This window comes from Lagenorhynchus albirostris, chromosome 7, assembly GCF_949774975.1.
Source record: "Lagenorhynchus albirostris chromosome 7, mLagAlb1.1, whole genome shotgun sequence".
NCBI classification, from domain to species: Eukaryota; Metazoa; Chordata; class Mammalia; order Artiodactyla; family Delphinidae; genus Lagenorhynchus; species Lagenorhynchus albirostris.
This window is the reverse complement of record NC_083101.1, coordinates 91,359,172-91,371,941: the sequence shown is the minus strand read 5'-3', so window position 1 is coordinate 91,371,941 and position 12,770 is coordinate 91,359,172. Positions and strand designations below refer to the sequence as shown.

The window sequence follows — 12,770 nt, the reverse complement described above, 5'->3', positions numbered from 1 at the left end:
CTACAAGAAAAGAAAATTACAGGCCAATATCACTGATGAATATAGATGCAAAAATCCTCAACAAAATATTAGCAAATCAAATCCAACAATACGTAAAAAGGATCATATACCATGATCAATTTGTATTCATTCCAGAGTCACAAGGATGGTTCAACATATGTAAATCAATCAGTGTGATATACTACATTAACAGAAGAAAAGACAAACACATCATCATCTCAATAGACACAGAAAAAGCATTTGATAAAATTTAACATCCATTCATAATAAAACTCTCAGCAAAGTGGATATGGAGGGAACATATCTCAACATAATAAAGGCCATTTATGACAAACCCACAGTCAATGTAACACTCAACCATGAAAAGCTGAAAGCCTGCCTGCAAACTCAGGAACAAGACAAGGGTGCCCCCTCTCACCACTTCTACTTAACATAGTATTGGAACTTCTAGCCACAGCAGTCAGGCAAGAAAAAGAAATAAAGTGGTATCTAAATTGAAAGGGAAAGGTAAACTGTCACTATTTGCAGATGACATGATACTCTATATAGAGAGTATCTGTCCACCTTGAAACTGTCAGAACTAATAAATGACTTCAGCAAGGTTGCAGGATACAAGATTGATACACAGAAATCTATTGTGTTTCTATACACTAATAATGAAATACAGCAAATCCCCTACATAATAATGAGTTTCATTCTGAAAGCACATTCGTAAGTCCTATTTGTTCATAAGTCCAACAATGTTAGCCTATGTACCCCACTAACACAATTGGCTATATAGTACTGTACTGTAATAAGTTTATAATAATTTTCACACAAATAATACATAAAAAACAAACACAAAAGTAAAGATAACTTTTTTCTTTTTAGTGTCAATTCTTTTATTTTATTTATTTTTAACATACTTATTGGCATGTAATTGCTTCACAATGTTGTGCTAGTTTCCAATGCACAACAAAGTGAATCAGCCATATGCATACATATATCCCCATATCCCCTCCCTCTTGTGTCTCCCTCCCACTTTCCTATCCCACCCCATAACATTTTGAATCTTACAGTACATTACACAAAAGCACAACTACTTGTAGAGGATGCATACATGTGACAATGTACACCAGACACATGAACTAACTTACATGATTGGACATGTGAACACACGTTTACATCTTTGAAAGTTGCAACTTGAAGATTCATATCTAGGGAACTTACTGTAACAGAAAGAGAAAGTTAAAAAAATCCTGTTTAAAATTGCATCAAAAAAAAATCCAGGAATACACTTTACCAAGAAGGTGAAAGACCTAGACTTTGAAGAATATAAAACAGTGATGAATGAAATTAAAGATGATTCAAATAAATGGAAAGATATACTATGTTCTTGGACTGGAAGAATTAATGTTATGAAAATGGCCATACTACCCAAAGCAATTTAATGCAATCCCTATCAAAACACCCAGGACAGTTTTCACAGAACTAGGACAAATAAATCTCAAAATTTATATGGAAACACAAAAGATTCTGCATTGCCAAAGCAATCCTCAGAAAAAAGAACAAAGCTGGAGGTATAACCCTCCCAGACTTCAGACTATACTGCAGAGCTACAGTAATCAAAACAGAATGGTACTGGCACAAAGACAGACACATAGATCAATGTTCAACAGTTAGAAATACACACACACCTATGGTCAATTAATCTATGACAAAGGAGGCAAGAATATGCAATGGAGAAAAGAGAGTCTCTTCAAGAAGTGGTGTTGGGAAAACTGGACAACTACATGTAAAAGAATGAAATTAGAACAGTCTCTAACACCATATACAAAAATAAACTCATATTGGAATAAAGACCTGACACTGCAAAACTCCTAGAAGAGAACATAGGCAGAACACTCTTTGACATAAATTGTGACAATATTTTTTGAATCTCCTAAAACAAAATAAAGAAAAGAAAAAATAAACAAATCAGACCTAATGAAACTTAAAAGCTTTGTACAGCAAAGGAAAACATTGATAAAATTAAAGGACAACCTATGGAATGGGAGGAAATATTTTCAAATAATGCAGCTGACAGGAGGTTAAAATGAAAAATAGATAAACAGGTCATACAACTCAATATCCAAAAAAACAAACAAATCAAAAAATAGGTAGAAGGCCTGAATTGACATCTCCAAAAAAGACATACAGATGGCAATAGACACATGAAAAGATGCTCAAATATCACTAATTATTAGAGAAATGCAAATCAAAACTATAATGAGATTCATCCCACATTTGTCAGAATGGCTATCATCAAAAAATCTACAAATAGGCAAGGACCTCCAAGACAGCAGAGGAGAAAGACGTGGAGATCATCTTCCTCCCCACAAATATATCAAAAATACATCTGCATGTGGAATAAATCCTACAGAACACCTGCTGAACACTGGCAGAAGACCTCAGACTTCCCAAAAGGCTAGAAACTCCCCACGTACCTGGCCGTGTGGCTTACAGAGTATTGGTGCTCCAGCCAGGTGTCGGGCCAGAGCCCCTGAGGTGGGAGAGATGAGTTCAGGACACTCGACACCAGATACTTCCCAGCCCCATGTAATATCAATTGGTGAGAACTCTCCCAGAGATCTCCATCTCAACACTAAGACCCAGCTCAACTCAATGATGAGCAAGCTCCAAAGCTCAACACCCCATGCCAAAGAACTAGCAAGACAGGAACAGAAACCCACCCATTAGAAGACAGGCTGCCTAAAATCATAATAACTTCACCGACACCACAAAACACACCACCATATGTGGTCCTGCCCACCAGAAAGAAAAGATGCAGCTTCATACACCAGAACACAGGCACCAGTCACCCCCCCCATCAGGAAGCCTACACAAGCCACTGAACTAACCTTACCCACTGGGAGCAGACACCAGAAACAATGTGAACTATGAACCTGCAGCCTGCTAAAAGGAGACCACAAACACAGTAAGAAAAGCAAAATGAGAAGATAGAGAAATAGGCAGCAGATGAAGGAGAAAAGTAAAAAGCCATCAGACTAAACAAATGAAGAAGAAATAGGCAGTCTACCTGAAAAAGAATTCAGAGTAATGACAGTAAAGATGATCCAAAATCTTGGAAATAGAATGGAGAAAATACAAGAAATGTTTAACAAGGACCTAGAAGAACTAAAGAGCAAACAAACAATGATGAACAACACAATAAATGACATTAAAAATTCTCTGGAAGGAATCAATAGCAGAATAAATGAGGCAGAGGAACAGAGAAGTGACCTGGAAGATAAAATAGTGGAAACAACAACTGAAGAGCAGAATAAAGAAAAAAGAATGAAAAAAATTGAGGACAGTCTCACAGACCTATGGGACAACACTAAGTACATGAATATTCGAATTATAGGGGTCCCAGAAGAAGAAGAGAAAAAAGAAAGAGAGAGAGAAAATATTTGAAGAGATTATAGCTGAAAATTTCCCTAATGTGGAAAAGGAAATATTCAAATCCAGGAAGAGCAGAGAGTTCCATATAGGATAAATCCAAGGAGAAACATGACAAGACACATATTAATCAAACAATCAAAAATTAAATACAAAGAAAAAATATTAAAAGCAGCAAGGGAAAAACAACAAATAACATACAAGGGGATCCCCATAAGGTTAACAGCTGATATTTCACCAGTAACTCTGCAAGCCAGAAAGGAGTGGCAGGATATATTTAAAGTGATGAAAGGGAAAAAATTACAACCAAGATTATTCTACCCAGCAAGGATCTCAATCAGATTTGATGGAGAAATTAAAACCTTTACAGAGAAGAAAAAGCTAAGAGAATTCAGCACCACCAAACCAGTTTTACAACAAATGCTAAAGGAAGTTCACTTGGCAGGAAACACAAGAGAAGGAAAAGACCTACAATAACAAACCCAAAACAATTAAGAAAATTCTAATAACAACATATGTATGGACAATTCCCTTAAATGTAAATGGATTAAATGCTCCAACCAAAAGACATAGACTGGCTGAATGGATAAAATACAAGACCTGTATATAGGCTGTCTACAAGAGACCCACTTCAGACCTAGGGACACATACAGACTGAGAGTGAGGGAATGGAAAAAGATATTCCATGCAAATGGAAATCAAAAGAAAGCTGGAGTAGCAAATCTCATATCAGACAAAATAGACTTTAAAATAAAGACTATTACAAGAGACAAAGAAGGACACTATGTAATGATCAAGGGATCGATCCAAGAAGAAGGTATAACAATTGTAAATATTTATGCACCCAACACAGGAGCACCTCAGTAAATAAGGCAAATGCTAGCAGCCATAAAAGGCAAAATTGACCGTAACACAATCATAGTAGGGGACTTTAACACCCCACTTTCACCAATGGACAGATCATTCAAAATGAAAATAAATAAGGAAACACAAGCTTTAAATAACACATTAAACGAGATGGACTTAATTGATATTTATAGGACATTCCTTTCACAAATGACAGAATACACTTTTTTCTCAAGTGTTCATGGAACATTCTCTAGGATAGATCATATTTTGGGCCACAAATCAAACCTTGGTAGATTTAAGAAAATTGAAATCTTATCAAGTAGCTTTTCTGACCACAACAATATGAGACTAGATATCAATTACAGGGAAAAAAACTGGAAAAAACACAAACTCACGGAGGCTAAACAATACACTTCTAAATAACCAAGAGATCACTGAAGAAATCAAAGGGGAAATCAAAAAATACCTGGAAACAACGGACAATGAAGATACAATTGACCCAAAACGTATGGGATGCAGCAAAAGCAGTTCTAAGAGGGAAGTTTATAGTAGTACAATCCTACCTCAGAAACAAGAAAAATCTCAAATAAACAACCTAACATTACACCTAAAGCAATTGGAGAAAGAATAAAATAAACCCAAAGGAAGAATAAAAGAAATAATAATGATAAGATAAGAAATAAATGAGAAAGAAATGAAGGAAACAATAGCAACGATCAATAAACCTAAAAGCTGGTTCTTTGAGAAGATAAACAAAATTGATAAACCATTAGCCAGGCTCGTCAAGGGAAAGAAGGGAGAAGACTCAAATCAACAAAATTAGAAATGAAAAAGGAGAAGTAGCAACTGACACTGCAGAAATACAAAGGATCATGACAGATTACTACAAGCAACTATATGCCAATAAAATGGACAACCTGGAAGAAATGGACAAATTCTTAGAAAAGCACAACCTTCCAAGACTGAACCTGGAAGAAATAGAAAATATAAACAGAAAAATCACAACCACTGCAATTGAAACTGTGATTAAAAATCTTCCAAAAAACAAAACCCCAGGACAAGATGGTGTCACAGATCTATTCTATCAAACATTTAGAGAAGAGCTGAAACCTATCCTTCTCAAAATATTCCAAAACATTGCAGAGGGAGGAACACTCCCAAAATCATTCTACGAGGTCATCATCACCCTGATACCAACACCAGACAAAGATGTCACACAGAAAAAAGAAAATTACAGGCGAATATCACGGATGAACATAGATGCAAAAATCCTCAATAAAATACTAACAAACAGAATCCAACACCACATTAAAAGAATTATAAACAACAATCAAGTGGGGTTTATCCCAGAAATGCAAGGATTCTTCAATATAGGCAAATCAATCAATGTGATACACAATATTAACAAATGGAAGGATAAAATCATCTGGTAATCTAAATAGATGCAGAAAAAGCTTTCAACAAAATTCAACACCCATTTGTGATAAAAGCCCTACAGAAAGTAGGCAGAGAGGGAATTTACCTCAACATAATAAAGGCCATATATGACAAACTCACAGCCAACATCATTTCAATGGTGAAAAATTGAAACAATTTCCACTAAGATGAGGAAGAGGACAAGGTTGCCCACTCTCACCACTATTATTCAATATAGTTTTGGAAGTTTTAGCCACAGCAGTCAGAGAAGAAAAAGAAATAAAAGGAATCCAAACTGGAAAACAAGAAGTAAAACTGTCACTGTTTGCAGATGACATGATCCTATACATAGAGAACCCTAAAGATGCTACCAGAAAACTACTAGAACTAATCAATGAATTTGGTAAACAGGATAATAAATTAATACACAGAAATCTCTTGCATTCCTATACACTAATGATGAAAAATCTGAAACAGATATTAAGGAAACACTCCCATTTACCATTATAACAAAAAGAATAAAATACCTAGGAATAAACCTACCTAAGGAGACAAAAGACCTGTATGCAGAAAAGTATAAGACACTGATGAAAGTAATTAAAGATGATACAAACAGATGGAGAGATATATCATGTTCTTGGATTGGAAAAATCAACATTGAGAAAATGACTATAATACCCAAAGCAATCTACAGATTCAATGCAATCCCTATCAAAATACCAATGGCATTTGTCACAGAACTAGAACAAAAAATTTCACAATTTGTATGGATACACAAAAGACCCCGAATAGCCAAAGCAATCTTGAGAACGAAAAAAGGAGCTGGAGGAATCAGGCTCCCTGACTTCAGACTATACTACAAAGCTACAGTAATCAAGACAGTATGGTACCAGCAGAAAAACAGAAATATAGATCAATGGAACAGGATAGAAAGCCCAGAGATAAACCCACACACATATGGTCACATTATCTTTGATAAAGGAAGCAAGAATATACAATGAAAAAAGATAGACACTTCAATAAGTGGTGCTGGGAAAACTGGAGAGCTATATGCAAAAGAATGAAATTGGAACACTCCCTAACACCATACACAAAAATAAACTCAAAATGGACTAAAGACCTAAATGTAAGGCCAGACACTATCAATCTATTAGAGGAAATCATAGGCAGAACACTCTGTGACATAAATCACAGCAAGATCCTTTTTGACCCACCTCCTAGAGAAAGGGAAATAAAAACAAAAATAAACAAATGGGACCTAACGAAACTTCAAAGCTTTTGCATAGCAAAGGAAACCATAAACAAGACCAAAAGACAGGCCTCAGAATGGGAGAAAATATCTGCTAGTGAAGCAACTGACAAAGGATTAATCTCCAAAATATACAAGAAGCTCATGCAGCTCAATATCAAAAAAACAAACAACCTAATCCAAAAATGGGCATAAGCCCTAAACAGACATTTCTCCAAAGAAGATATATAGATTTGCCAACAAACACATGAAAGGATGCTCAACATCATTAATCATTAAAGAAATGCAAGTCAAAACAACAATGAGGTATCACCTCACACTGGTCAGAATGGCCATCATCAAAAAATCTACAAACAATAAATGCTGGAGAGGGTGTGGAGAAAAGGGAACCCTCTTGCACTGTGGGTAGGAATGTAAATTGATAGAGCCACATGGAGAACAGTATGGAGGTTCCTTAAAAAACTAAAATTAGAACTACCATATGACCCAGAAATCCCACTATTGGACATATATCCTGAGAAAAGCATAACTCAAAAAAAGTCAGTACCCAATGTTCATTGCAGCACTATTTACAATAGCCAGGACATGGAAGCAACCTAAGTGTCCATCAACAGGTGAATGGATTAAGAAGATGTGGCAAATATGTACAATGGATTATTACTCATTATAAAATGAAATGAAATTGAGTTATTTGTAGTGAGATGAATGGACCTAGAGTCTGTCATACAGAGCGAAGAGAAAAACAAATACCATACGCTAACAACGTATATATGGAATCTAAAAAAAATCTTAAAAAAAGAATGGTTCTAAATAACCTAGGGGCAGGACAGAAATAAAGACACAGATGTAGAGAATGGACTTGAGGAGACGGGGAGGGGAAGCGTAAGCTGGGATGAAATGAGAGAGTGGCATTGACATATATACACTACCAAATGTAAAATAGATAGCTAGTGGGAAGCAGCCGCATAGCACAGGGAGATCATCTAGGTGCTCTGTGACCACTTAGAGGGGTGGGATATGGAGGGTGAGAGGGAGACGCAAGAGTGAGAGGATATGCAGATACATGTATACATATAACTGATTCACTTTGTTATACAGCAGAAACTAACACAACATTGGAAAGCAATTATACTGCAATAAAGATGTTTAAAACAAAAAAAATAGTCTACAAAGAACAAATGTTGGAGAGGACGTGGAGAAAAGGGAGCCCTGTGCACTTTTTTGGGAATGTAAATCAGTTTAGCTCTATGGAAAACATTATGAAGTTTTCTCAAAAAATTAAAAATAGAACTACCATATTATCCAGCAGTTTCACTCCTGGTATATCTCTGGAAAAAATGAAAACACGAATTCAAAAAGATACTTGCACCCCAATGTTCATAGCAGCAATATTTACAATAGTGAAGACATGGAAGCAACCCAAGTGCACATCAACAGACGAATAAAGAAGATGTGAAATATATATATAATGGAGAATTCCTCATCCATAAAAAGAATGAAATTCTGCCATTTGCAGCAACATGGGTCGACCTAGAGAATATTATGCTCAGTGAAATAAGTCAGAAAGAGAAAGACAAATACTGTATGATATCACTATATGTGGAATCTAAAAATTAGTATAAATAAATGTATATGCAAAACAGAAACAGAGTCACAGATGTATAAGACAAACTTATGGTTACCAAAAGGGAGAAGGAAACAGGGAGGGACAAATTAGGGATATGGGATTAACGGATACAAACTACTATGTATAAAATATATAAGCAACACGGATACATTGTACAGTACATGGAATTATACCCATTATCTTGTCCTAACCTATAATGGAATATAATCTGCAAAAATACGGTATCACTGTGCTGTACACTTGAAACTAACATAATATTGTAAATCAACTATACTTCAATTAAAAATAAATAAATTTTAAAAAAATTTAAAGGAAAGATCAAACAAATAAATGGTGTTGGGAAAACTGGACAGCCCCATGCAAAAGAATGTAACTAGACCACTATCTTACACCATACACAAAAATAACTAAAAATGGATTAAAGAATTGAATGTAAATCTGAATACATAAATCTAAAAGATGTAAACTTAGGTGTTAAGCTCCTTGAGCTCAGTCTTGGCAATGATTTTTTGGATCTGACTCCAAAAGAAAATACAACAAAAGCAAAAGTAAGTAAATAGGACTACATAAAACTAAAAACTATACAGCTAAGGAAATCATTAACAAAATGAAAAGGCAACATACTAAATGGGACAAAATAATTACAAATCATATATTTGATACAGGGTTAATATTCAAAATATATAAAGAACTCATACAACTATTTAGCCAAAGAACAATCTCAAGGAAAAATGCACAGAACTTAAATAGACATTTTTCCAAAGAAATCATACAGATGACCCACAGGTACATGAATAGATGCTCAACATAACTAATCATCAGGGAAATGCAAATCAAAATTATACTGAAATACCATCTCAAACCTGTTAAAACGGCTATTATCTAAAAGACAAGAAGTATAATAATAAGTATGGATGAGGTTATGGAGAAAAGAGAACACTTGTGCACTCTTGGTGAGAATGTAAATTAGTGCAGCCACTATGGAAAACAGCATAGAGGTTCCTCAAAAAATAAAAGTTAAACTACCGTATAATCAGGCAATTTCACTTCTGGGTATATATCTGAAGAAAACAAAAACGCTAACTTGAAAAGATATATGCACCAACATGTTCACAGCAGCATTATTTTAGAAAGTCAAGATATGGAGGTGAATGGATAAAGAATATATAGATGAATGGATGAATGGATAAAGAATATATATACACACAATAGAATATTATCAGTCATAAAAAGAATGAAATCTTGCCATTTGCAACAACATGGATGGACCTTGAGAGCATTAGGCTAAGTGAAATAAATGAGACAGAGAAAGACAAATACCCTATGATATCATTTATATGTAGAATTTAAAATAAAAAGAATCTTAAACAGCAAAAACTAAGCATATAGATACAGACTACAGATTGGTAGTTGCCAGAGGCAGGGGGTGGAGGGTGGGAGAAATTAATAAAGATATAATTTATAGCATGTTGACTATAGTTGATGATACGTATTGTGTATTTGAAAGTTGCTAAACAAGTGGATCTTAGAAGTCTTCATCACAAGAAAAAAATTTACAACTATGAACAGTGATGGATGTTAACTAGACTTATTGTGGTGATCACTTCACAATATATACAAATATCGAATCACACTGTACATCTGAAAATGTTATATGTCAATTATACCTCAATCTATAAAAAAGAGACAATTTCACTCATTCTTCAGTCCCTTGATAGCTTTAAGAGGAAGTATCAATTTCCTTATGTCTGCAATGACTCTGTGTGGTAGCACAGTGTCCAGGAGAAAGAAGCTGGGAAAGTTATTAGACCTAGGTGGTAAGTTCCACAGTTTGTTCAGACCTCACAGGACATTGTCCTGTCACTCTAATGAAGGTTAATATTCAGAGCTTGCCTAATTTCTAAGATCAAAAGGCGAAAGAGAGGGAAAAGGCATATCCATAATTGTTTACAGTAGAAGTTAAAAAGAGAAATTACTCTTAAGTAAAGTGATTATTCATATCTTCATTTTGACTGAATTCAAATAGATCTTTGCGCCAACTTAGCCATCACAGTTATGATTGCCACTGCCCCTTACCCCACCCATCTTGTCTGAAACCCTTGAAAAGAAAATAACATAGGTTGAGTTCAATGAGTAATTTCAATATCTTTCATTCCTAAAGAGAATTGAGGTATAAATATGTACACCAAACTGCATATGAAGTGTACAGTACAGATGATATTTGACATATGCATAAACACAAAAAACTATCACCAAAAATAGAGATCATAAAACTATACATCACCCCCAAAATCTTCCAGGCAATCCTTCCTTGGCAATGCTTCTCTTCTATTCCTCCCTACTAGGCAATCATTGACTAATTTTCTATCATTATAGATTTGTTTGCATTTTCTGGCATTCTATATAAGTAAAATCATGATTACATACTCTTGCTTATCTGGTTTCTTTCACTCACTGTGATTATTTTGAGATTCATCCTGTTGCAGGCTGTATCATCATCAGTCCATTCATATTTACTGGTCAGTAGTACATTGCATTATTACATATTATGGCCATATTACATATTATGGATATACCATAATTTTCACATTCACCAGTTGATGGACATTTGGGTTCATTCCAGTTTTTCCTAGTAAAAATAAAATGGCTATGAATATTCATGTACAAGTCTCTGTATAGATATATGCATTTTTTTTCGCTTGGGTAAGTACTTAGGAATGGAATGTCTGGAACAAATTGTGGGCATATGTTAATCTTCTTAGGAAACTATCAAGATAACATTCAAAGTGGCCCTACTGTACCATTTTTAAATTTACCAATTTAAAACTATGCCAATTTAAAACTTAATATCAGCAATATATGAGAATTCCAGCTTCTGTGCAACTTTTTCAGCAGTCAATATAGTCATTCTTTTTAATCCCTGCCATTCAAATAGGTAAGTGGTAATATGTCACTGAGCTTTTGGGTTACATTTCCCTAAAAATTAATGTTTACATACATCTTTTCACAGTCTTATTTCCTATCTGTATATCTGCTTTAATGAATTATCTTTTCGAATCTTTTGTCCATATTTTTAAAAATTGGGTTATTTTCTTAATATTATAAGAATACAAGTCCTTTATTAGATATAAATTTTGAAAATATTTTTATTAGGCTGTGGCTTTTCATTCATGTAATAGTGTCTTTTGAAGAGCAGAGGCTTTATAATTTTGACAAAGTCCAGTTTCTAAATTATTTTATGTATTATTCTTTAGGTATTATATCTAAGACATGTTTGCCTTACATTAGGAAAAAATTGTTTTCTGCTAGAAATTTTTTAGTTTTAGTTTTTACATTGAGATCTATGACCGATTTTGAATTCATTTTTAAATATAGTGCAAGGTAGGGACTAAAGTTTAAAAAGATAGTTGTCCACATATATGCAGGCTTATTTCTGGACTCAATTCTATTTCATGTTCTACTTGTTTATCTTTACACAAATACCACACTGTCTTGATTACTATAGCTTTACAAGCAGCCTCAAAATCAGGTCATGTTAATTCTCTAACTTTACTTTTCATTTCATTTTTCATTTCAAAATAGTTTTGACCAATCTAGGTCCTTTGCATTTCTATACAAATTTTACTATGAACTTGTCAATTTTTATGAAAGGGTCACTTGGGCTTTTGATTGGATGAAAGTATATAATACAGTCATTGGATGGGACTGAATATATGTATTATATACATATAATAATATATAATTTGGGAGATTTGAAATCTTGAGTCTTCTGACCAAAAAACATAGTATATCTCAATATTTATGTCTTCTTTAATTACTCTTAGCAATTTTTTCTGTAGTTTTCAGTTGAAATATCTTACATATTTACATAATATACTTACATAAGTATCTGATAGTTTTCAGTGCTATTGTAAATTGTAATTTTTAAATTACAATTTTAGATTACAACTACTAGTATATAGGGAGACATTTGCTATTACCCTTCAACCTTGATTAACTTGCTAATAGTAGAGACTTTATTCACTTATTAGTTAAGAATAACTTGTAGCTTATTAGTTTTTAGTTTCTTTTTTGTAGATTCCATCAGAATCTACAAAAGCCCAAGTGAGGTATAGTCCTATTGAAAAACAATCTACCTGCCCTGCAGCAAACAGAAGGCTTCATCATGGACTTACCAGAGTCTGTTGGAACTTCCCTCCCATCAAGTGG

The 12,770-nt window shown here is 34.1% G+C and overlaps 1 long non-coding RNA gene across 1 annotated transcript in view; it reads right to left on the bottom strand.

Moving 5' to 3' along the window:
- The window catches only part of LOC132523816 (uncharacterized), a 52,077-nt gene extending 40,905 nt beyond the window's left edge, over window positions 1–11,172 (bottom strand). Inside the window, exon 1 of the long non-coding RNA XR_009541655.1 lies at window positions 11,017–11,172. This is a non-coding gene — a long non-coding RNA (uncharacterized LOC132523816). The remainder of the gene's footprint in view (window positions 1–11,016) is intronic.
- Window positions 11,173–12,770: the final 1,598 nt, after the last annotated feature.